Source organism: Piliocolobus tephrosceles, chromosome 2 (assembly GCF_002776525.5).
Source record: "Piliocolobus tephrosceles isolate RC106 chromosome 2, ASM277652v3, whole genome shotgun sequence".
Classification (NCBI taxonomy): Eukaryota; Metazoa; Chordata; class Mammalia; order Primates; family Cercopithecidae; genus Piliocolobus; species Piliocolobus tephrosceles.
In genome coordinates this window covers 27,379,323-27,406,820 of record NC_045435.1, presented here as the reverse complement: position 1 = coordinate 27,406,820, position 27,498 = coordinate 27,379,323, and the positions used below count along the sequence as shown (strand labels likewise).

The 27,498-nt window shown below is 36.6% G+C and overlaps 1 protein-coding gene across 1 annotated transcript in view; it reads left to right on the top strand.

Moving 5' to 3' along the window:
* Nucleotides 1-4,643: 4,643 nt before the first annotated feature.
* Nucleotides 4,644-27,498, top strand: part of ROBO2 (roundabout guidance receptor 2) — a 1,747,433-nt gene continuing 1,724,578 nt past the window's right edge. Inside the window, exon 1 of the mRNA XM_023184988.1 lies at nt 4,644-4,891. The gene's annotated coding sequence lies outside the window, so the exon portion shown is untranslated. The remainder of the gene's footprint in view (nt 4,892-27,498) is intronic.

Here is a 27,498-nt window from a genome sequence, read left to right as displayed (position 1 = left end):
ATAATTTTTTCCTCCCTAACAAAGGCATAATTCTGATTAAAAATTAGCAAAAAAAATTGAAATTAATCTTCCTATGTTTATTTCTTTAACAAATTATGGGTGATTACTACTGGGTTACTTGCTGTAGGAAATAGAAAAATTGCTTTGACATAGATCCTTAAGAATTTGTCCCACTACAAGCTTATTTTTGTAGGAAGCTGAAAGATTTATATAAATAACCATAATTAAAGAGACAAACTAAGAAGTGCAATAAAAGACCCAGGCAAAGTGCTGGAGTAGTTCGGGGTAGAGTAAAATTATCCTAAAATAATACCTGTATGTAATGTTACACTAGCTTCCCTAACCAGCACATGACAAAACTGTCACAGCGAACTTTGGCCCTTTCTTATATCTTGGTTTTGGTTGCCACATCCTTCTATTTTGGGAAGTTCTCGGTTTCCTCATGTAATAATAACAACACTTAAACAGTGCTTACTAGATAAAAGGAATGATATTGCTTGCTTTATTTAGTTAATTTAATTTGCACAATGAACTATGAAGTAATCAGCATTATTTCCTTCACTTCACATATGAGAAAATGGAGAATCAGCGACGTTAAATCATCTCAAGTTTCTAAATTATCTAGTCTCACCAGGCTGTTTACCCTCTGTTTTTGTCTATGTGCTGCTCTAACAAAATGCCACAGATTGGGTAATTTATAACTAACAGAAATGTATTTCTCACAGTTCTGGGGCTGGAAAGTCCAAAATCAAGGCACCCGAGATTTGGTGGTTGGTCAGGGCTGCTGTCTGCTCCGAAGATGGCACCTTCTTGCTTTGTCTTCGCTTGACAAGAGTGGGCAAAAACGGACAATGTAAGGACATGGAGAAGAGACTGAGGAGCCGGGCATTCCTCTAAAGCCTCTTTGATAAGGGCATGTATCTCATTCATGAGGGTGGATCCTTCTTCACTTAATCACGTAACCAAAAGCCCCATCTCTTAATACTATTATCCTGGGATTTTAGTTTCAACATACAACCTTTGGATGGACACATAGGCTCAAATCATAGCACCCTCCAAATTATAATGCCTCTCTCACGCCTGTTCTCCTTGAAGTACCCTCTAGTTTTGTTCTCTTCACTTCAGCCATCACAGTTAACCCTTCAGTTCCATTTTTTAAATTAATCTCTACATTTTTAAAATGGTTCCATTTTTTTGTGTGTGGGTATATAGCAGACTCTCAAACGTATTTGTCATATGAACTAAGTAGGTAAATATGTAAATGCCTGCTAAATTTTAGTGAATGATATAATGGCTTAAAGATTTATCTACCCTTCAGCCAAATATATTTGCTTTTAGTAGCAATCTCCTGCCATATACAAAGTCGTGACTCTAGGGTTGAACATTTTAGCCCGTGGGTAAGTGTCAAGCAGTGATATGTTACAGTGACAGCTCGCAGTCACAGCACTGGGGCACGCTCCTCTATCTGCTTCAAACTGAATCAGCAAAATATATTTGATTTTGTGAGATTTAAATGTATGCTCCTGTTATTAAAATAAAAGTATGGGAAAACTTTAAGGAGCAGATTCAATAGAAATGTTTTCCTGAGTTATCTGCCTTCTTTATTATGTTATGTTTTAAGTCTATGGTCAATGTATAGAGCTATGATTTATGTGCTTTTTTCAATTCTGTTCAGAACAGACAGCTTGATTTCCTTCTTTTAGAATCCTCTTGAATTTTGTCTAATATTTTTGTTCCAGTTTATTAGTAGATTATACTCCCTTCCCTAACACTGCTTTATGATTACTTATACACAAACAATGTTATGACATTTACAAATTGAATTCATTTTAGGAGATGATTTTGATCATGAACATGAGCAGGTTGTGAAGTGTTTCAGCCATCCCAGGGCATGGCTGTTGGTCCCTTGTCTAATGTTTCAAAAAAATCTTGAGTTTGTGATGATGCTGTGATGGTCCCTCAGATATTCTTACACACGTCTTTGCCCCTTGTTCCCTCTAACTTCCCTTTTAGGATAAAAAAGCAAACACTGCCAAGCTCAAATTGAATTACATTTAGATGCAATGTCACTATGTGATGGTTGCCAGTGAAAGTACCAAAGGAATTTCATCATGGTGAATTAAAGGCAAATAGATTTCAGAGAAACGAGCATGAGCATGAAAATGGCACATGGTACACAGATCTCACTGGAAAGTCATTCAGTTCACAATATTTTCACTAGAAAAACTCATTAGCTTTAGCTAAAAATTGAAATTACTTTACAGGAAATCAGAATAAAATATGTGAAAACATTATATTCTGTGCAAGATTAACACCATGCATGGTGTTGAAAGGCTTGTGGTCTTGCTTTTGACAATGCTAAAAGGTCAGAAACCACAAAGATGCATGTGTGCTGTCATTTGCACAGTTACTAATTTTCCTCATTATTTCCATAATGAGATGCACTGTTTCAGCAGAGAAATCCTCTTGAGAGTTGCTTTTAGTGTTTTCAGGCAGGCAGCGCTTTTGCTTTCATGTTTTGGCCTTGACCAAGGAGTTCAGACAGACTTTTCATTTCTTTTCGGCAAAAATGTATTCATTTATTGCTTTAAATAATAATAAATAGATTTTAAAATTACTGCACATTTCTGTACTGTAAACTCCATGAGGTCAAGGACTATATCAAGTTTGCACATAATTCTATACCCTACATCTTGCGCAAGGTTTAGAAAAAGTGGCATGGACACCTATTTTTTGAATCAATAAATGAATACATAAAAGAAGTTAATAATGTGTTAAAATACATAAAATTCATAGACAAAACTACTCTTATTTAGGAGCTTATTCTTTAGTTGGAGAGATAAAATATATGCACATAAAAGCTTAAGGAAAGATAATAAGCGTTTTGAAGTACTTGGCATGTGAAAAAATTAGCATAAACCCATGATATTATTATGCCAGGATCAATAAATATTTTAAGTAGGAAGAAAAATATAATTATATATCTTTGTGTTCAATAGGAATAGTAGTATTTATAAAGTAGAAGTTTGTTACACCTTATTCATAGTCTTTTAAAGTTGTTTATAAAGAAAATCTAATCTTAATTAGTTAATTAATGGTTGATATTAATTTAGGTGCTTTAAAATTACTCACTTGTGAATAAATTCCCCTTTCATTTGATCCCCGAATGGCCTTGTACATATGGATAAATAAAGCTTGCCTAGAATAATTTCTTGGGTGGAGAATGAATGATCTGGATAGATTTGCTGACAATAAATATATCTGTACTTATTTTATTCTTTCATCTTCATGAAGAAAAATATAAAAGTCATATTCTAGTATTTTATACCATGGAAAAAAAAACACCATGACACAAAAGTAAAGTTAATTAAATTACTTACTTTATTAATTGTCTATTATTTCTATGGGTTGAAGTAAATTTGACATTCAATGCTATTTAATTCTAAAAGCTTGAATGAGTAATGATTTTTTCATGTAAGATTCGTTGAAATAAATTATCATTGATTTTTAAATTTAATATTAATTAGCTATTGCATATTCTTAATGGGAAACAAGTGTTTACAAGGCCTTGATTGCAAAAAGACCATGCCCATTGTAGACTTCTTAGAATACATCATATCTGCCCTCTTTTTTAGAGTGGGGAATTCAACTCATATGTGGCTGGACATTGATTCTCAACATTATGAACGTTATTTGCCTGTCTTAACTCATACTGGTTGATGTTCTTTTATAAGTAATCTGCATGTTTAGCATGCACTTGAACTATTGTTACATAGGGTGCTTGACTATTTACAAGTCTCACTAGGATTCTAGGTATTCATTAGTCTCTTGATGTGTATTTGCTGATAGTCCTGTTATCTTTGTTGGTTCAATTACACAGTACCATCCAAGATGCTACAACACATTATACACAGGGTATGGGTTGTGAGGGCTACAGTTTTCAGATAGTATTCAGGCTGAGAAACTTAGAATCTCTGCGAGCTTGAACAAGTTACTTAGTCTTGTTTTAAGACTTTCTTGTTTTAAAAGTTAGTCTCAAATTCTTAAAATATACAGTAGGAATGCTAGTAGTGCTCACAGAATTGTGGTAAAGATGAGCTGGGAAAACAAGAGACTATTAAACAGAGCCTGGGATCCAGTAACTATCAGTTGCCTTCGATTAGGAATCTGTGTTGTCATGATTAGAAGATTGCTGGTTTATGTTACAGATCTGTAAGTATAGTCAAAATATGTCAAAACAACAACCAGACAGAATCATATACCATTCCTTGAACATTTCATCCCTAGAGTCTAGCCAAATTAGCATCTCCATACAGACAATACTGTTAACACAGATATGTGCTCAAGCCCCTCATTTACTTTTCTGCGCTTGTAAATTACTGGAGCTATTTAGGAAGAAGTCTGGGGTGATGGCTTAGTCAAGCTGAGTAGCCAATTATGTATGTGATCTAGGAGGTGTTCGGTGCTAGAGGGCTGCAGATGGTTGCCTCCTCCAGCTCGTGTCTCCGGTGGCCGCACAAGGCATATCCCTAGCTCTGCTCCGGGGAAGTCCAGTTTCTGGCGTGGGGCTTGTGCGCACCCCTGGCCGGGAGGAGCCCGGAGCCCGCTGGTCTGCACCGCGCGCAGCTCGCGCGCCCGGAGGAGGAGGCGGAAGGAGCCCTGCGCCACCGCCAGGAGGAGCGAGCGCGGCAGCTGCAGGCAGAGGAGGAAGAGGGAAGACAAGGAAGGCCGGCTCCCGGGCAGAGTGGAGAAATCCGGGAGCAGCCGGAGCCGCAGGTCCGGGGGGGCGGGTCCGCGGCGCTGCGCTCCTTATCCGCACGGACGCTGCGGAGTTCCCAGGGCTGCTGCCCAGTGCCCCTGGGTGGAGGCTGCCGTCTCAACCTGACTCCGGGTGAGTTCAGCACAGAGGCGAACCGAGGGGTCTCGAACCAGAGACGTGGAACTGGCCAGGCTGCTCAGCTCCCCCGGGCGCTGCTGCCTTTACGCGTCCCACATTCACGGAGGGTTTTGGCGGTGGCTGCACAGGCTGGGAGTGGGCGGATGGGCGGTGGGTGGCTGCGATCCTCCCAGCCAGCGTGGGGGCATTCGGATGGCATTAGCTTAAGTGAATGGGGTTTTAGGAAACGTCCCCAAAGGCACGCATTATATATGTTTCTATGCAAGCTTTTAAGACAGAAATTTGGTTTCCCGGATGCCCATTTTGGCCTTCTGTCCTTCCTTTTGCTTGCCTCATGCCCAATTTTCCAAGCCAAGGAAAGGATTGGAAAGGCGTGGACGGAGAAGGTCTGGGCACAGAATGGGACAGGCCAACCTTGGTCTCTAAGTTAGGGGGTGGGGTTGGGACTCTTCCTTTCAACCTAATTTACCAGGGGAAAACCTCAGAGTAACTTGCGGTTCCTTTGCTCTGTACCCTCCATAAGCTTATTAAAGGGAACTTCAGGCTCTCTAGACAGCCTGTGAAATGTGATGGCAATTTAACTTAAAAGCCATGTTGGTTCACTTCATCTCCTCTTTGTCCTTTGTTGCAAAATTGATACCTTTTTGGATTTCTTTAACATAAAGTTTAAGTGGCCGACTGACAGGAAATATTTCTTTTGAAAATTCTATGAGAAAAGTGATGAGTCAACATTGAGAGAAAGGCAACTTTATTTTCTTGGGAAGAACTTTGGGGAAAGGGATTGATAGAGAAATTCTGGGCATGAAATTATGGACATTTCCCACAGAACTTCTTTCGTTTATTTATTTTTTTACATTTGCTTCATTTTTTAAAAAATCGTGTGTGTGTGTGTGTGTGTGTGTGTGTGTGTGTGTATCAGAGAGACAAAATTCCTTGGAGGTATTATGACTTTATTAGGTTTAGAAGTTTCTTTCTTACTAATAGCACTAATTTGTGATCATCATGATTATAAGAAGTGTTTTGCTTTTCTGTGTTTTGGGTCTTTTTAAAAAAAAAAAAAAATTCAATACTTACTTTGCGGGCCTTACTGAATACCTGTCAATAAAATTGGTGGGCATACGGTTAGTCACATGACCTACTGTGGATTTAACAGCAGGTAAGTATACAAACGATAAGTTTAGGAAAGAAATGTCAGAATCCAAATTTAGGTGTGAAATTGAAATATCTCTCAAAATTAACCAAATTCTCTGTTAGGATCCAATGTCATTTTATGGTCAAGGGAGCTTAAAGGTTTCTCAAATTGAGATATATATATCTACTTGGTTAATCAAAATGTAACATTTTATTTTCTTCTTTCTTTAATAACAGTTTGAATTCAACAAATAAAACTTGCGTATTTAATGTAAGGTTCTTTCACACATATTATTTCTCCAATTTTTAATAGAAATTTAAAGAGAAAAGCGATATTAATTCCACTTTGTAGATGAAGAGACTGTGTCACAGAAGTGTTACTTTACCTCGATTTCTGTAACTATTACGCCATACACTTAGAAGTTGCATGTTATTATGGAACATATAAAATATATGAATGTTATAAAGAATTCAGACCTAATGCTGTTTAACTTCAAGGTTAGTTCTTTACCCAAACAACTGCACATTGCACCACAATTACACTACACTGAGACTACTGAAATAATTATATATGAACATGCTACATGAAAAAATACTGAAAACATTTATTCTTTTTTATTTTATTTCTTATTTTTCTGGTTTCTCTGATATAAAATATACTATAATTTTATGGAGTTATTTTCTGTATTTAGATGCTCCTAATTTCCAAATAATTCCTAAACTCCTAAAAACTATCCTGTGTCCTTCTCAATAAAAGTGGATTGACAGGGAGACTCAATTTTTTACTAAGAATATTTTTGGGATAATTTATGTCTTATAATCAAGATAAAGACAGGCCACATTTAGTTGTATTTTTAAACCACTTAGTGTGAACTTGAAATGCAGACATAACTTGCTTTCAGGCTAAACTGCCAGGCTTCACAGTGAATAGTCTTTAAGATTCCATGGAAACATTGGCAGATATATCTAATGTATATCTGATGTAGGATTTATGAGAAAAGGAGAGGTAGAAATTGAATGCTCTTACATTTCATATGTGACCACATTCATAACACTTTATTGATAAGTCCTTTGGTGTCTGACATGGGCTGATACAAACAGGCTTCTTCAAGAGTTGAGGGAGAAAACAAAATCCCTGTAATACAGGCTTTCTCCTCCTTTTCTTTCTTTTTTTTTTTTTTTTTTTTTTTTTTTTTTTTTTTTTTGAGATGGAGTCTCGCTCTGTAGCCCAGGCTGGAGTGCAGTGGCCGGATCTCAGCTCACTGCAAGCTCTACCTCCCGGATTCCGGCCGTTCTCCTGCCTCAGCCTCCCAAGTAGCTAGGACTATAGGCGCCGCCACCTCGTTGGCTAGTTTTTTGTGTTTTTTTAGTAGAGACGGGGTTTCACCAGGTTAGCCAGGATGGTCTCGATCTCTTGACCTCATGATCCGCCCGTCTTGGCCTCCCAAAGTGCTAGGATTACAGGCATGAGCCACTGCGCCCAGCCCCTCCTTTTCTTTCTTAAGTGGTAATAGTTGATCCTACATAAGCTCTTAAAAAAATGAATTCCAAAGAGAGTTTGTGAGTTTTTTGGAGGGAGGGTGCTTTTGTGTGTCTATGCATGCTCAACACAGGTTAAGTGTATAAGGAGAAGTTAAGCAAGAATATTAAATGCTAGCTAGGAAACTTTTTGGAGTCTCAAATACTTGGAAACAATTTTTTACATTATATACATAAAATTCATAGTTACATTGGGGAACTAAGTATATTGTACACAACTTTGCATCTGATTACAGGATTCCTTGTACATTTATAGCTCAGGTATTCTGGAAGGAGTCAAGATAATTAGTTTTATGGCTCTTGTCCATGTGACCTGTTCCTTTCCCATCCCGACATTAAAAGGATGACTTAAATTTTCTGGAATGTCAAAATTCTCTTTTCCCTCGGATCTTAAAAAATAATTCAGTGTATGTATGATACTCACTGTCATTTCAACATTTCCAAGGAAAAGAATCCTCTCGAGAATGCTAAACAATGCCCTATATTTCTTCCATTGTAATTCTTTCAGATAGAGGGTTAGCTGAGTTAGGAAGAAGGGAGAGAGGAAGATAAGAACAGAGATGACATTTTATCCCTCAGGAAAGAACAAGACCAATTGTATTCCTAATTTAGAAATATTTTCCTACAAACATTCCTGAGCGAGAGGGCTTTGCACATACATTAAAGCAGAATACCTAGTCAACTTCTAGTTGTGCCATGTAGTGAGGTGGAAATAAGATGAGCAAGCCGAGATCTTTTTTGTTGGAGAACTATGAGACCATATGAAATAGGTAACAGAGTTACCCCAACTGGGGGCAAGAGAACTTGGAAGTTTCTTCCATAAATTTGCATTGTTAGTACAGGGTTGTTCCAGTGATCAGAGTCATTAAAGCCCTAGAGTTTCTGTATCACTGTGTATACAGGCTGAGACAGCTCCCATGGCCCAGAAAAGCCTTTGGACAGAATCACTGGACATTGTCCGACCACATGTATGAGACTAGTGAGTGCTGAGGAGTTGTGGGTAGCTCGGTTGACAACTCTTGCTGAAGGAGTATCATAAACATTCATTGCTGAAAGTGAATTTTTTATTCATGTATATGATGCCTATTAGGTGATGCTTTCTTGGATACAAATTTGTTGAATATACGAATTAATTTTTGAACATCCTTTCTTAAAAGTACCATGTTCATGTAGTTGCTCATTTTAATATGAGTAGTTCAGATGGGACATAATATATTAGGGAGATGATTGAACATCCTAAGATCTAGTGTACGTACCTTTGTTCATTATGAGATTCATCCCCTGTCTCCCTTTGCAGTGACATTCATGGCATAAGGGAGTATTAGATGAAATTTAATGCAGAAAAACATGGAGATATATGAATGGTAGATATGGCTGACAACCACCATTTTCACTGAAGTTGTTTCAAAGCAAATAAATTTGGGATAAGTTCATTTTATTTGCTCCTGAAGGGTAATTAAGAATAGGTTGGAAATGTGAAGAGGCTATAGCATTGACATTAAGAGAAGTTTTTGATTCTTAAAATAAGATATATTACACAAGAGTGAACAAACAGAAGATACTGAACAAATATTCTGTCATAAGTAAGTGAAGGATTATTCTGACTTGTTGAACTATATTTTTAAATGTAAATTTCAACATTTAAATATTATTAAAACCTTAAATAATATTTAAATATTACAAAAGTTATAGAAAATTATTTTTTCAATGCAAATATACACTTATAAGCTATATTGTAGATATGGGAGTAAACAATCCATTTATTTTTTTACTGAGTGAAAATTTAGTTTTTTACAATTCTAACTGGAGCTAACAGTTCAGTGTGATATATATTTTGAGTTTCAAAATTTGCAACCAAACAGGATAAATGTGTTGAACTGTGCTTTTCTTGAAGAACTGTGGTAAGAATGAGCAGTGAAAAAACTATAGCATACTTATCAGGGATCCAATACTTGCTTAGGGTTTAATAAGAAAAATCTCAGCTAATGCTAGAAATTGTGTACAGGATCTATCACAGACCCATGATTCAAACGGTCTCTTGTTAGCTATATGAACTTGAAAACAAATGGTACAGCTTCTCTTTGCTTCAACTGCTTCTTTTGTAAAATGGGGAGACTAGGAGAATGTAACTCAAAATTCTTTGTTAATGATTTGCTTCTTAGAGCAGTGCCAGATCCAATTAGGATTAGATTGTTACTTTTATTATTGATATTTGCCCTAGTTCTGCCTTTTATTGACTGTGTGAAATTGGTGAAGATTCCTTTCTGAAGCCTTGTTTCTTATCTACAAGCTGGGAATAGAATGCTTGCTGTGAAGAGTGGTTGTTAGTACATTAAAAAGGCTAGATATTTATTTATACATAAATTTATTTATATATACTCAGCACATGGTAGAAATTTGATAGTATTTTTTCTTGCCCTCCCATATATTACTGTGGAGATATCCCACATATTATGTCCAAGATTTTATTTTCCCCTCAAATGCAATGTTGGTCTTGCACAAAACATTCCCATCTCCTACTTCTCTTCTAATGTTCTGCAACCATTATAGAAAACAAGAATGAGTATTTTTATAACTTTTGCTGTACTTAAGCATGTGGAGAGAAGAGTGCTAGATCACAGGACAAATTTTGATAAGAAAAGGGAAATATTTACACTACAAACAACTTACTTCTCCCCACGCTTAACAGTTTTATGCTGTCATTCTGTCAGCACCAAGTGAGATTTTCCTATTTAAATAGTTTTCTATTTGTGGTATGATAATTCATGTATGGACTTCCTGTAATTAACATAAATATAATCGAGGGTTGAGAAATGGTTTATTTTTACCAAGAGGAAAAATATGTACACAATTTTTAAAAATATTGCTTTGAAAATCTTTAAAATTAACTTGGATCAGTTGGCGGAAGGTAGCATCACAAACTCACTGCTAGTGGTATTCTTGAGAAGTAGTGTTTGAATTTTCTAGGTATTGTCCCAAGACTGGCTTAAAAGAATTTAATTTTAGATGTAAACTTTCTGCTTAACGTGGAAGATTTTTCCATGAAAATATTAGCTGTATCAGATACACGGGTGCTTAGGGGTAGCTGCATGGAATTATGGGAAGGCTGGAATAGAAAAAAAGTTTCATCTCTAAGTTACACATAATGGTGTAAGCATATTGATTGGATGATAGTGATAATTACAGCAGTAACATGATTGAAGGGGTAAGCGAGTAACATGTAACACAGTTACTAATGTCAATCTTGTGACTGAGGTTACCACTTCATTTCTCTTTTCTGGAACCCCTTAGGTTTGTTACTATTGCAGTTTATTTCCTTTGCTTATTGTAGTGGTGTGTTAGTTGTATTGCTGCTGCACTAACAAATTACCGCACGTTTAATCACTTAAAACAACGCATATTTACTGTCTTACAGTTTCAAAGGTCAGAAGTCCAAAATCACTGTAATTAGGCTAAGCCAATGTGCCTGCGGTGTTGGTTCCTTCTCCAGGTGCTGAGGGGAGAATCCATTCTCTTGCCTTTTTCTGCTTCTAGTGGCACCTGTCTTCATTATCTTTTGACCCATTCCTCCATTTTCAAGGTGCATTGCTTTTATTTCTGTTTTTGTTTCCGCATTGCCTCTTCCTTTAACTTTGAGTCCTTCTCTCTACTTCATCTAAGGACTCCTGTGATAACTTCGGACTCACATGGATGATCTGGGATAATCACCTTGTCTCAAGATCCGTAACTTAATCGTATCTACAAGTCCCTTTGGCTGTGTAAGGCGGTACATTCTCAGGGCCTGGAGATTAGGCCAAGAACGTCTTTTGGGACTATTATGCAGCCTATCACAAGTGGTAATAATAGTTTTGTGCTTTGAGACCCTGCAATTAATGTGCTTGCTTACACGTGGAAACACAATGTATCTGTGGGGGTAACAATTTATTTTTGAACCATTAGAAGGTATTGATGGGGAAGTTTTCATCTGACAACAGACACTGATAAATTAAATACCCTTAGATTTGTCAAATCTAACTTTAGTAAAATATAAGTAAAAGTATTTGCACTGCTAGGGTCAAAAATATTATTTAAACCCATTATTTATCAAGGCCAACACCTGGATTACTTAGGTTTAAATTAGAACATTATCTTCCATAGTGCTTATTTGTGAAGCTTAGTTCTTGTTTACAAAACCTCATCCATGTAAGAAAGCACAGAAAGGTTGGTCTTTTTTTTAACCTTTGCAGAACATAAATTTTCAAAGGGATGTTAGACAGTAGTTCCATAGTAATTGATGCAGTTCACAAACATTCATTGTGAATATTTTATCTCATGAGTTATATCTATGATACTAATCATAAACTTCTAGAAGAAATTTAGCAATGGTCATGTCAGCCTTTCAAATCTTTCTGGAACCTAGAAGAGGACCATTGCATAAGATAGATTCATTTTCCCCTTTATTCCATTGTTGCCAGAGAGAACTTTAAATGCCCTGTTCAAATTAATGTAATGCAAATGAATTATTGCTGCCTCACAAGTAGTTTGTCCTTCATTTTTCTTAAAATTCTATTGTAATGGATGTGACTGACATGCTTTACTGGTTGTTGTGCAGGGAGCATTGTCCTTCCTAAAAGCTCCCTCATTTGTCAAAATGAAGCCATTAAGAGTAAAGTAAATTATATTATCTGATCATAGTATTACAATTGACCTTAAAACCATAAATTTTATAATCAGTGCAAATTGCTGAATAGTGTTTGCAGTTGTAGAAATTTCAAAGGAAACCCTGATTCAGATACAAAGCTGCTATAATCATTTTAAACATCTTTGTTTTTCTTTTGCTTTGGAACAGTAGTGCAGTAAGTACAGAAACCTTCATTCAAATATTCTAAGTTTTTAAGTCTTTTTCATTACTTTTAATATTGTAACATTTAACAATGTCAAAGAAAGTATAAAGTTTCTGACGATCAAGCTAAAAATAAAGAGAGGTTGATGTAAATGAACATCAAATTAACAAGATTGATTATGAAAAGTAATTTCTGAAAAGGGCCAAAAATTCCTTTGCACATAAATAAATGCAAACGAATTTAGTGAAATAAGATGAAACTGGAATAAAGAACTCTACTGATGCTTAAGTAACTCTTAATGAGAATGAGTAATGTACATGCATATTTTTAGCTCCCAGTTTCAGAGATACAGCAGTTGTACAATAAATGGTCCTTTCCTGCTATTAAGGAAGCCTCTCCTCCTCCAGCCATGCTATTCCTCAGAGCAAGCACTTCCACTGAGTCTTCAGCCATCGTAAGTAAGAAGGATGGTACGATAGGCTGCGTGTACATACGGCCCTCATTAGCAGGCCAACTGTTCCTTTTACCCACCCACGTCACTGGGGACATATGGCATTACTTTGACTGTGGAAACAAGTGTGTGTGGACATATCTTGGTATGAGTATGAGACTGTTGATTGTCTTTCTCTGTCGCTCATGCAACCAACTGTCTCCTCGTGGGAATCATATTATCCATAACACTAGATTTGAGGATGATAAATGATGTTGCTGTTATTATTAACTGAATTTGCCTCTCCAGTTTGATCACAAAACCAGTGAATGTTTGCTTATGGAACATGTAAAGCTTATAGAAGGTAGAAAGCTTACAGAAAGAAAGATGGCTTTTCTAAGCGTAAGAGTCAGGTCTTTTTCAATCAAAAACTAACTCATTCAAAACTTCAAGAATTATGTAAAACTAGAAGAGCAGAGGGTTCAGAAATGCTATTGAGATCATTTATTATAAATTAGCCAATAATGAAATATAATAATGAGTCTGTTGTTGCTAGTTGTGACTATGTGGAGAAAATAATGAGAAAATATAAGATAGGCTGGAATGAAGAGAATCATCTGATCTCAGCATAATTCATTTTATACAGTTCACAGTATTGTAACTTTTTAAAAGAATATTAATTTTTTCAATACTGTGAATTCTGAATTTGCAATATGAGACTTTTCAATACTTGCAACAAGTGTGTATTTTTCAGTGGTGGTTCCAGAACTCCCTATCGGGCTTTCAAGCTGCATTCTGATAAGACGAGACGAGAGGACTTATGTTGAGGTGACGTTTGCACAGGACTTGATTTAGGTAACATACATCACTGATACAGAGAGAGGAGTGGGTGGCGTTGGTGAAGATTATAGGGGAGATAATAACACTGAAAGGCACCTTTTGCTACCTTTGCTGGCCTATTTGTATATTCAGGTGTGTAGCATATTTCTTATATAATTACCTAGTAATTTCACACACTACATTAAGAAAATACGAACAATTTTTACTAAAATCATGTTTTCGAAATAATAAGTAAATAAAACCAAGATTTGGATAGGTAACATTTATAAAAATGGTATTGTTAGATAGATGATATTTTTTCATCTGTATCTGTAGAGATGATAAATTTTCAAAACGCTTTTGAATATCATTTGTACTACAAAGTCTCATTTCAGTTTCAGTGCCATGGCACATTGATTAATCACCACTAAAACAGTACATGAAATATTTGGCAACATAGGTATCAAGATATCTGGTAATGGTGATTGATGCACAGAATACAGCCCCATTATTGTTATGCACTGGCCTTGAGAACTTTAGTTTTCATCTTCTTTCACCTTGATAGAGAACAAACTAACAGCTTTTTTCTTTCACCTTGCTGGAGAACAAACTAACAACTTCAAATCACCTGATCCATCAAAAAATTTATTTTCTTGAAACTCACTGATTTATTTACTTATTGTTTTGGGGGAGCGCTATTATTTGCCATAGTAAAATATCAAATGATCAATGTGTTATACCAACATGGCAGCTCAGATGGTAGGCCACAGAATGAAAACAAACGGGTTTACTACGAAGAATTATACTATATTGCTTTTATTGACAGAAAAAGTGTACAGATAATTTTATTCAGAGATTTTATGTGAATTATTTTCATAAGTGTACACATATATTTATAACTGAACTTTCTTTGTCAAGTGTGTGCCCACACACATATTCATACAAAATCAATCTTAGAGATCTTACTCAAAGATTGAATTTCTTAAAGTGATTGTTTCAAATATGTATAATTTATGGCAAGAAAAATCACAAAATGGGAATAAAAGGAGGCATAAAACTGAAAATAATGGTTAAAAACACCTGTAAATGAATAATTGATTTTGATTTAAATTCTCTTTGGTTCTTAGCTGATGAAATGAATATAAATGAAAGTATTATGCAAAACACCTCTATTTGTTGTATATGCATGTACATAGATGTGTTACAAATACAAAACTGATGGCATATTAACATATATTCACACTCATAATGTGCATATATGTACATCATGCAAATGAGTGCACGTTTTATATATATATGCACACACACATATTTTATACTTTCATTTTTTTAACTTTTACTTTAAGTTCTGGGATACATGTGCTGAACATGCAGGTTTTTTACATAGGTATACATGTGCCATGATAGTTGCTGCACCTATCAACCCGTCATCTAGGTTTTAAACTCTGCATGCATTAGCTATTTGTCCTAATGCTCTCCCTCCTCTTTCCTCCCACCCGCCGACAGGCCCCAGTGTGTGATGTTCCCCTCCTTGTGTCCACATGTTCTCGTTGTTCAGCTCCCACTTATGAGTGAGAACATGCAGTGTTTGGTTTTCTGCTCCTGTGTTAGTTTGCTGAGGATGATGGTTTCCAGCTTCATCCATGTGTCTGCAAAGGACATGAACTCATCCTTTTTTATGGCTGTGTAGTATTCCATAGTGAATATGTGCCACATTTTCTTCATCCAATCTATCATTGATGGGCATTATGTTGGTTCCAAGTCTTTGCTATTGTAAATAGCACCACAATAAACATATGTGTACATGTGTCTTTATAGTAGAATGATTTATAATCCTTTGGTTATATACCCAGTAATGGGATTGCTGGGTCAAATGGTATTTCTGGTTCTATATCCTTGAGGAATCACCACATTGTCTTCCACAATGGTTGAACTATTTTACACTCCCACTAACAGTGTAAAAGTGTCCCTATTGCTCTGCATCTTCTCCAGCATCTGTTGTTTCCAGACTTTTTAATGATCACCATTCTAACTGGTGTGAGATGGTATATCATTGTGGTTTTGATTTGCATTTCTCTAATGACCAATGATATAATGAACTTTTTTTCATATGTTTATTGGCTGCATACACGTCTTCTTTTGAGAAGTGTCAGTTCATATCCTTTGCCTACTTTTTGATGGGATTGTTTTTTTCTTGTAAATTTGTTTGAGTTCCTTCTAGATTCTGGATATTAGACCTTTGTCAGATGGATAGACTGAAAAAGTTTTCTCATATTTTGTAGGTTGCCTATTCACTCTGGTGATAGTTTATTTTACTGAGCAGAAGCTCTTTAGTTTAATTAGATTCCATCTATCAATTTTAGCTATTGTTTCAAGTGCTGTTGGTGTTTTAGTCATAAAGTCTTTGCCCACACCTATGTCCTGAATCATATTGCCTAGGTTTTTTTCTAGGGTTTTTATAGTTTTAGGTTTTACATTTATGTTTTTATTCCATCTTGAGTTAATTATTTTGTAAGGTGTAAGGAAGGGGTCCAGTTTCTCTTTTCTACATATGGCTCGCCAGTTTTCCCAGCACCATTTATTAAATAGGGAATCCTTTCCCCATTGCTTGCTCTTGTCAGGTTTGTTGAAGATCAGATGGTTGTAAATGTGTGGTGTTATTTCTGAGGTCTCTGTTCTGTTTCTGTCTACATGTCTGTTCTGGTCTGTATATCTGTTTTTGTATTAGCACCATGCTGTTTTGGTTACTGTAGCTTTGTAGTATAGTTTGAAATCAGGCAGCATGATGCCTCCAGTTTTGTTCTTTTTGCTTAGGTTAGTCTTGGCTCCTCAGGCTCCTTTTTGCTTCCATATGACATTTAACATATTTTTTTTCTAGTTCTGTGAAGAAAGTCAATGGTAGCTTGATGGGAATAGCATTGAATCTATAAATTACTTTGGACAATATGACCATTTTCACAATATTGAATCTTCCTATCCATGAGGATGGAATGTTTCTCTGTATGTTTGTCTCCTGTCATTTCCTTGAGCACTGGTTTGTAGTTCTCCTTGAAGAGGTCCTTCATGTCCCTTGTACATTGTATTCCTAGGTATTTTGTTTTCTTTATAGCAATTGTGAATGGGAGTTCACTCATGATTTGACTCTCTGCTTGTCTATTATTGGTGTATAGGAATGATTGTGATTTTTGCACATTAATTTTATATCCTGAGACTTTGCTGAAGTTGCTTATCAGGTTAAGGAATTTTTGGACTGAGGTGGCGGCGTTTTGTAAATATACAATCATGTCATCTGCAAACAGAGACAATTTGATTTCCTCTCTTCCTATTTGAATACCTTTTATTTCTTTCTCTTGCTTGATTGCCCTGGTCAGAACTTCCAATACTATGTTAAATAACAGAGGGGAGAGAGGGCATCCTTCTCTTGTGCCAATTTTCAAAGGGAATGCTTCCAGCTTTTGGCCATTTAGCATGATATTAGCTATGCATTTGTCATAAATAGCTCTTATTATTTTGAGATATGTTCCATCAATACCTAGTTTATTGAGAGTTTTTAGTATGAGAGGTGTTGAATTTTGTCAAAGGCCTTTTCTGCATCTATTGAGATAATCATGTGGTTTTTGTCATTGGTTCTGTTTAAGTGATGGATTATGTTTATTGATTTACCTATGTTGAACCAGCCTTGCATGCCAGGCATGAAGCCAACTTGATCGTAGTGGATAAGCTTTTTGATGTGCTGCTGGATTCACTTGCCAGTATTTTATTCAGGATTTTCACGTAGATGTTCATCAGTGATATTGGCCTGAAATTTTCTTTTTTTGTGCCTCTGCCAGGTTTTGGAATCAGAATGATGCTGGCCTCATAAAATGAGTTAGGGAGGAGTCCCTCTTTTTCTATTGTTTGGAATCGTTTCAGAAGGAATGGTACCAGCTCCTTTTTGTACCTCTGGTAGAACTCGGCTGTGAATACATCTAGTCCTGGTCTTTTTTTGGTTGGTAGGCTAGTAATTACTGCCTCAATTTCAGAAATTGTTATTGGTCTATTCAGGGATTTGACTTCTTCCAGGTTTAGTCTTGGGAGGGTGTATATGTCCAGGAATTTATCCATTTCTTCTAGATTTTCTAGTTTATTTGTGTAGAGGTGTTTACAGTATTCTCTGATTTGTTTTTCTGTGGGATCAGTGGTGATATCCCCTTTATTGTTTATTTATCTCTTTTCTTCCTTATTAGTCTGTCTACTGGTCTATCTATTTGGTTAATCTTTTCAAAAAAACCCACTCCTGGATTCAATGATTTTTTTGAAGGTTTTTTCGTGTTTCTCTCCCATTCAGTTCTGCTGTGATTTTAGTTATTTCTTGTCTTATGCTAGGTTTTGAATTTGTTTGCCTTTGCTTCTTTTGATTGTGATGTTAGGGTGTCTGTTTTAGATCTTTCCCACTTTCTGATGTGGGCATTTAATCCTATAAAGTTCCCTCTAAACACTGTTTTACCTGTGTCCCAGAGATTCTGGTACGTTGTGTCTTTGTTCTCATTGGTTTCAACAAACTTATTTATTTCTGCCTTAATTTTGCTATTTACCCAGTAGTCATTCAGAAGCAGTTTGTTCAGCTTCCATGTAGTTGTGCAGTTTTGAGTGAGTTTCTTAATTCTGAGTTCTAATTTGATTACACTGTGGTTTGAGATATTGTTATTATTTTCATTCTTTTGCCTTTGCTGAGGAGTGTTTTACTTCCAATTATATGGTTGATTTTAAAATAAGTGCTATGTGGTGCTGAGAATAATGCATATTCTGTTGATTTGGGGTGGAGAGTTCTGTAGATATCTATGAGGTCTGCTTGGACCAGGGCTGAGTTCAAGTCCTGAATATCCTTATTAATTTCCTGTCTTGTTGATCTAATATTGATAGTGAGTTGTTGAAGTTTCCCACTATTATTGTGTGGGAGTCTAAGTCTCCTTGTAGGTCTCTAAGAACTCATTTCATGAATCCTGGTGCTCCTGTATTTGGTGCATATATATTTAGGATAGTTAGCTCTTCTTGTTGCATTGATCCCTTTACTACTATGTAATGCCCTTCTTTGTCTTTTTTATCTTTGTTGGTTTAAAGTCTGTTTTATTAGAGACTAGGATTGCAACCCTTGCCTTTTTGTTGTTATTGTTGTTTTTGTTTGTTTTCCATTTGCTTGGTAGATCTTCCTCCATCCCTTTATTTTGAGCCTGTGTGTCCTTGCAAGTGAGATGGGTCTCCTGAATACAGAACACTTATGGGTATTGACTCTTTTTTTTTTTTTTTTTTGAGACAGAGTCTTGCTCTGTCACCCAGGCTGGAGTGCAGTGGCCGGATCTCAGCTCACTGCAAGCTCCGCCTCCCAGGTTCATGCCATTCTCCTGCCTCAGCCTCCCGAGTAGCTGGGACTATAGGCGCCCGCCACCTCGTCCAGCTAGTTTTTTTTGTATTTTTTTAGTAGAGACAGGGTTTCACTGTGTTCACCAGGATGGTCTCGATCTCCTGATCTCGTGATCCAACCGGCTCGGCCTCCCAAAGTGCTGGGATTACAGGCTTGAGCCACTGCGCCCGGCTGGGTATTGACTCTTTATCCAATTTGCCAGCCTGTGTCTTTTAATTGGGACATTTAGCCCATTTACGTTTACGGTTAATATTGTTATGTGTGAATTTGATCCTGTCATCATGATGCTGGTGGTTATTTTGCACGTTAGTTGAAGCAGTTTCTTCCTAGTTTCACTGGTTTTTATATTTTGGTGTGTTTTTGCAGTGGCTGGTACTGGTTTTTCCTTTCCATATTTAGTGTTGCCTTCAGGAGCTCTTGTAAGGCAGGCCTGGTGGTGACTAGATCTCTCAGCATCTGCTTGTCTGTAAAGGATTTTATTTCTCATTCACTTATGAAGCTTAGTTTGGCTGGTTATGAAATTCCATACATACATCATGAAAATGAGTGCATATGATATACATACATACACACACACACTGCATACTTTCATTTTTACATCCATTACTTTTCTGATTTCATCAGCAGCCAACTCAAGATAATAGAAAAAAATCGGTAATTTCATCTTTCATGTTCTGCATCTTCCAGCTTCACACTTATGGTTTTCTATTTTTGTTATTGTGATCAGAATGAAAATACATACTATGGAATCAGAATCAGGTCAGAATCAGCAAATATACTCTAATGTCTGTACATGCTTTCAGTGCAGTTTGTCTCTGCAAAGGGTGTGTATGTTTCTATGGGCATGTGCGTGTGCACAAGTGTGTAAACAAGTGTTTTATTCATGACGGAGAAAGGCTGGTCAAAATTATTCTGAGTGAGGTAGCCACCACTGCAACAGATAATGAGGTCCCTAGCAATAAAATCATTAAACATGTTTCCAAGCATCTACTCAGCATCTGGCACAATGTTAAGTAGTAGAAATATAATTGTAAGCAAAATTCAGCTTCTACCCTTGGTGGTATATGTGTAGAACAAATTGGTAAAGCTGGAGTACATTTCAGAACCAAAAGCAGTTTCTGTATAGTTCCCAGTTCATCAAGACGATGTTAGATACTACTCATACACTTAAGTCACAAGGAAGAATTGCTTGTGAAGCAGAGCTGACTGTCATGCTTGAATTCACATAATTTCATAATTAAATAATTTCATATTACATAATCTCAATAAACCTAAAATCCGATATATGATAAAGATAGTCTTTCAAATCAGCAGATAAGTGATAAACGGTTCGTAAAATGGTGTTCAGATAATTGGCTATATGTATTTTATAGTTGCGCAAAGGTATAATATGTCATTCATAGATACTAATTCCAGAGTAGATGTCAAATACACTTTTTCAAAATATAAAGAAAAAAATGCCATAGACAAATATTACTTGCAACATTATGGTTATAATTAAATATCCAAACATAGCCCTAACCAATGACAGAAAAATTTTAAAAAATATTTACAGATTGGGATTTGTTAAAACATACAGCTTTTCTATTTCAGAGGATACCATGAATAAGTGTAAAAAGCAAATGTCAAATCAGCAGCAAGTAGTATTTGCAATTCACTTGACATTTTTAAAATATGAGTGGTTCCAACAAATCATAAATAAATGATTAGTAGTCCAACAAAAAAAGACAAAGTACATTGACAGGAAACTGTATGAAACTCATGAACACTAAATGTATTAGATTCTCTATTGTTAAACAAAATGCAAAAACAATAGAGAGCATTATCTATATGGAGTTAATATTTTAACAAAATTATATTATTAATTTTACCCATGTTATAAGTAAATACATACATCCAAAAACCCTTATTTTCTCTGAAAGTTGTCACTTATGAGTCTATTTTTAAAATGTTTAAAGAATAGTAATTCATTAACTTTAATAAACAGGTATTCATAGTGAGGGAAAACAGACATTTCCATAATTTTTCTTCTGTTTCTAATAGGAAAATAATGACAAATGCATGTTCATATCTGGATAGTATGTATTCCATTAGTTCTTTTAAACTTTTGCATTTTCAAAACTATATTGATACCTCAAAGCACACCCTTTGCTGTTGAAAGCAGCCTTTTAAGTATAAAGACACACACATCACTTTCCCTAAATCTTATGTAAGACAAGGGCCTAGATGCCTATCAGAAAATATATTTCAAGAAAGCTTTTTTTTAGTAGTTCCTGTGGCCTTATAGAGGAAGGTTTTTTTTTTTTTTTAAACATACACACAGTTTTTGATGCATGTTTTTATTGGAAAGAACTTTTATTTCCTTAAATGTTTTGTTTTCTAAGTGTGATAAGTATCCTGCAGTGGAATTCAGTGGAACAGATGCTTATTGTGATATATGAGAGGAACTTTCTTCCCTAAGCATGCATGGGCGTGAAATGCATCTGGCTTCTGTACATAAAAGTCAATTATGTTTCCAAATGTGTTTCTGCATTTACACAGACGTTTAGGGGCAGACACCCTACTATTCCCTCAAAAGGCAGCTCTGCTTAAGTATGAAGTTCAAGTTAGACTAGAAGTTGGAAAGTACTAAATTCCACATTGCAGACAGAGCCTGGGCAGGTGATGTCACCACTGCATACTAAGGTGGCAAGTCCTCAGAGAAGTCACTTATCATCTTACCATGGAGAAAAATAACTGTGTCTAAAACATAAGAGGATATTGTAGAGTAGAATGAAGTGTGCAAACCTGTGCAATACATACCAGATGAAATCCAGCACAGAGGAGGAAATAAGGGTAGGCTCAGGAAAACAAATAAACGAAGATACGCTTTAAAAAATAGGACTTAATATAAACAGTCATGAGAATAAAGACGATTGCTAAGCACATAGGAAACACAAACAGGCTTTTAGGAAGGAGTCTGGCACATGTGTGCACTGGTAGGAGGTATAATGTGCGGAAATCTGGCCTTCTGTGACATAGCAACTAAAGTTCCTTTTCTATTGTCCAGATTACCTTAAATATTCCTCTATAAAGTAATATTTTTAAAAGGCCATCTACTGTGCGCAATGTGTTAGCATTGAGGACATGAAATTTATCTGGAATATACTAAAACTTTAATCAATAGAATAGGACCAAAGCTTTTAACATAGTTTTTTTAGATAAATCATTATAATGTATTATTTCCTTGCCATAGATAATGCATGATAGATAACTTTACCTTTTGGTCCGTTACTTAGTGTGTAGGTAGGATAATGACCCCCAGTAGGATCACTTTTTGAATATGTTATTAGGCAGCATGGGAGCATTACAGTTGCAGGTGGATTTAAGATTGCTAATCACTTGATCTTAAAATGGAGAGATTATCCTGAATTATCTAGGTGGGCCCACTGTAGTCACAAAGAACCTTAAAACAGGAAGGCCGAAAGACCAGAGTGAGTAGAAGAGCTTGGGGAAACTGAAGCAGAAGTTGAAGTGGTGTGCTTTGTAGATGGAGGCAGAGGCTAAGAGCTCAGGGATACATGTGACCTCTCAAATCTGGTGAAGGGAAGAAAATGAATTCTTTCCTGGAATCTGCAGACAAAATATAGACTTGATGATAACTTGATTTTAGCACACTAAGACCCATTTTGGACTTCTGACCCCCAGAAGTATAAAGAAAAAAAATGTGTTGTTTTAAGCCTCTGAATTTGTGTTAATTCATTATAATAGCAGTAAGAAACTAACACAGTAAGATGGCTTTTATTTTTCTCTATTTGATGTATAGAATTAAATTGGATATTCTAGGAAGTATTGGGAATTTATTTTCTTAAGATAGTTCTTCATATGAGAATAATGAGAATCACTGAGTAATTATTCTATTTTATGAAGGATGATTATATAAACAATATGAAGGTTAAAAAACGGGAGGGGTCGGCTGGGCACAATGGCTCATTCATGTAATCCCAGCACTTTGGGAGGCCGGGCAGATGGATTGCTTGAGCCCAGGAATTTCAGATCAGCCTGGGCAACATGGTGAAACCTCATCTCTACAAAAAATACAAAAATTAGCCAGACGTGGTGGCTAGCGCTTGTAGTCCTAGCTGCTCAGGAGGCTGCGGTGGAAGACCTGAGCCCGGGAGGTGGAGGCTGCAGTGAACCGTGATTATGCCACTGCACTCCAGTCGGGGTGACAGAATGAGACCCTGTCTCCATTAACTAACTAACTAAATAAATAAATACATTTAAAAAGGGGAGGGTGTCTTTTGAAGGCTACTAAAGTCATCTAAGTGTCCTCTGATTATATGAGGCTGGGATGGTGCATGGAAGGTTGTGTCGAATAACCTGATACTCTTTCTGAAACTATAGAAGCATTAATAATTTTAGCCTGAGAGTGCTATAATCTGGGATATTTTGGTCCGGCACTCCCAGGGAGGGTTGAAGTTTTGAGAGTAGCTTGAGTTATTTGAATTGAACACCAGAATATGAGGCAAAGGGATACTCAGTTATAATTCAATTTCTACTCTTTATTTTAGGTATATATTTGCCGGCCACTTATGTGTGGGACATTATGTTAAGTAATGCACCCATAGTGTAGTGGCAGAAGCAGATGAAAAGTACTACGATAGTCATATAGATGAGGTACTGGAAAGGAGCAGAGTTGAAAAATTGGGGATAGTTGACAGTTTTCCAGAGTCATAGGATTAAAACCAAATAGGATTACAAAAGATTCAATTCACTCAAGATGTCTAACTTGGTAATAGGTCAGAAAACTAAATTTGTCACATTTTCTTAAAACTAAACAAAAATGTTCCTTTTGATAAAAAACTGTAGTGCACCTTCGGATTCGATTTTTCTTTATATTCTGTAAACTGCTCACAGTAAAACAAAAAAAAATCTGACAAATATGATGGTCCTTAAATCTTGTAGGAGTATGAAGTTCATCCAAAGAATAGAGGTTTTGCTAGGAAGGCCCTAAGCAAAGAATCAAATTTCCTTTTGCAAGAAATAAAATTCTTAAAAGTTCCCTGCACCTTGCAATTAATAGCACAACGTTATTTATTTAAATTTTAACTTTTAAGTTTAGGTGTACAAGTGCAGCTTTGTCACATAGGTAAGCTTGTGTCATGGGGGTTTGTTGTACAGATTATTTCATCACACAGGTATTAAGCCTAATATCTATTAGTTGTTTTTCCGATCCTTATAACAAATATTACCCCCATAAAGTTTTATGGTTACTTTTTTCTTATCTTCTGATTAATGCGTTTAGATTCACAAATTGAAATTATTTTTCAGTAGTTTAATTCCCTCTAGAAGGTTTAAAAAAGTTTGCTAATTTCCTAAATCTTCTTTGTTAGTCTTCTAAAAAACTGTATTAAATAGACTTCATGTGCTCAGATACACTTTCACTAAAAGCATATCTTCAACATTTGACCTGTTTAAAAGTTCTTAAGGTGTTAAGGAACATTATGTATCAGAGTTTATGGCATTTGATTAATCTGAATAAATCTTGGCAGCAAATTGAATTCAGCAAAAGTAACAGTGATAAATCAAAGATCAATGTTTGAAATGTCTCCATCAAACATTTTAAAACAATTTTTAAGTTCACTAATTTGAGTCATTACACTTGGCCCTAATATAGTAGATTTTTAAATGAAGTTCAGTCGAACTTGGCAGATATCATATACCAACTTCTAATAGTCATAACAATTCCTGTACCTCATTTGGAAAAAGATTATTTCCAGAGCATCAGTGCTTTGACCAGAAAGGCATTTATTATTCTGTAACACTTTTATTGAGAAATTAGCATGATTTATCATTTGAGTACGCTCTCTCAGATAGGATTCTAACATTTGGGTGTGAATAAAACTTCAGGGCATTGAAAGTAGCTGGAAGATAGACAATAGGGCGATTATCCTCTCTTGTCATTCTGTATCAAGGTCCTCTTTAATTATTGGCCTGAACAGCTATCACTTTATAGTGAAAACAAACTGCTTGGATATAGTGTTAAAGGTTGAAATAATGAGTTATACATAAATCTATTTAGTTCAGTTATATTCTGTTGAATTGGAAAAAATCCAATTTTAAAATTTCTCTGCATTTCTTGAAGTTGGGAATAAAATCTGGGATGGGGTCTCCTGAAATAATGAGGTCTAGAATAATTTCTGTTGTTAAATTTACTTTTGAGCAGGATAAGTCTACTAAAGTCAATATGAATGGAACCTTCAATGTACCACTTAAGATAATTAATCTCTGAGAGGTTAAGTAACTATTACAAGGTAATTTATCTAATTAGCAACGAAGCCAACCAATGTTTAGATTTCTTAACTTTATGGTTATTGCTCACATAGTCGCATAAACTGTATCTTCCACATAGTCACAGGCAATCACAAGCTAACACGAGCAGGGAGCACAAAATATAAGTTCCACATAGAATGCAGAACAAAAAAAGACACTTTTATAATCCTTTTCCCTTTTCCAAATTCACATTTAAAAAGCTTCTTGTGGAATTTCCCAAATGCCAGCATGGCCACAAATAATAGAGATTGACTACTGAGACCTCTGAGAAACACTTAGAATTATGCTAAACAAGGAACATTCTATACTGATTTAACAAATTCTCTTCTTTCTACTTAGAGTTTCTCCTAAAATGAAAGGTAACATGTTTGTCATGTTAGGAGTCGGTATAGAAAAAGTGTGATAACTGAAGAACAGACACACAGGTGTATGTGTGTCTGTGTGTTACTGTGTATTACAGCCTTTCTTTAATGGTTTTCTCTCTCTCCAGTGTGTGCGTATGTTTTTTTTTTTTTTTTTTTTTTTTAGACAGAGTCTGGCTCTGTGGCCCAGGCTGGAGTGAGCGGCGCCATCTTGGCTCCCTGCAAGCTCCGCCCCCCGGGTTCCCGCCATTCTCCTGCCTCAGCCTCCTGAGGAGCTGGGACCACAGGCGCCGCCACCACACCCGGCTAGTGTTTGTATTTTTAGTAGAGACGGGGTTTCACAGTGTTAGCCAGGATGGTCCTGATCTCCTGACCTCCTGATCCGCCGGCCTCGGCCTCCCAAAGTGCCCGGATTACAGGCCTGAGCCACCGCGCCTGGCTTCTTTGTAAGTTAGCTCTGGCCTGGATAAACCAGCATTTCAAAGGTACAAACTGTTTTTGTAAAAAGCAGGTATATACCTATCTATAGTGCAGACATTATGTCTGCTTATTTCTCTGTAAATAGAGCTCTCTTTTTAACAACCACTTCACCTTCACAAAATTTAATTCGAGTCGGTGAACTCTTACCCAGATGCTACGCCTTGGCCAGGCCTCCGAGAACTAAGGATCACACACGTGTGGTTTCCATTTCCTCTAACAGAGTGTATCAGTCCTGGTTACTGTCTTGTTTTTCTAAGACCACCAGAGCGAGCACAAAAGAACCAGCAAGTAGGCAAAGGTCAGGCGCAAAACTGCACGTTTATTTTGGTAACCTAAGGTGTGTGGGAGAAGTCTGTCGGCCTCCGGGGAAGGAGGCCGGCAGAGTCCCCCGGTGGGGCTCTCAGACGGACTTCCCACAGTCCCGACAGGAGTGGGGCTGAAAGAAGGCCACGTGGCTCAATGGCGGAGAGCGGCTTTTCTAGGAGTGGGAGGGCAATAGGTGGGGCATGGGCGTGTCAGGGGCGTTCTGCAGGTGCGACCAGGTAAATCTTGGTCTCTTCAGATGACGTCACCTGGCGCATGCCCAGTTGGTCTGCACCTTCCCGGGCGCCGACTGCATTTTCGCGCGCCCGGGAAGAGTTGGTGGTGAAGAAGAACCCGGAAGTGCACCATCTTGCCTCCGTTCGTCCAAACAGTTACTGCCTGAGTTCTTGCCAGGGTGTATAGTGACGACTCAGCCAAGTCAGTCCCCAGAGTTGGACTGTTTTTCTCTTTTCTTATACACAGGGAACTTCTTTTCCAAGAAGACTTGTTCCAGTTGCTCACAATCTCCATAGCTGATGATTATAGAATGATCTATGTACTTTCAATGTACCTTCAAAAATGAGATCTGGAGCTGGATAAGACGTGTGTGTGTGTGTGTGTGTTTTAGTAGACTTAAACTGTTCATTGAATAAGAAGCCTAGTTGACAGTATAAGGAGATATTTAGAAGAACAGAATTATTTGGTTTAAGGAATTGTGAAGAAAGGTGCTATGCCATTAAAATTTTTCTCTACTTTTGTGTTAAATCTTATTTTTTTGCAGTATTTACTAAGCTGCAGGAAACTGTCAAAATTGACTGTTGCTAAGTTCCATATTGCTCTGTAATTATCTTAAAACAAAACTTGGTTGATACCAAAGTACAATTTTTCCTCTAGCTTTTATACATTGAGACAGGTTTTTTTCTCACCCTCCACATACCTATGGCTGGAAGACAAGGTGGTTGTTCTTGGTTCCCGTTACAACTTCCAGACTGTCAATT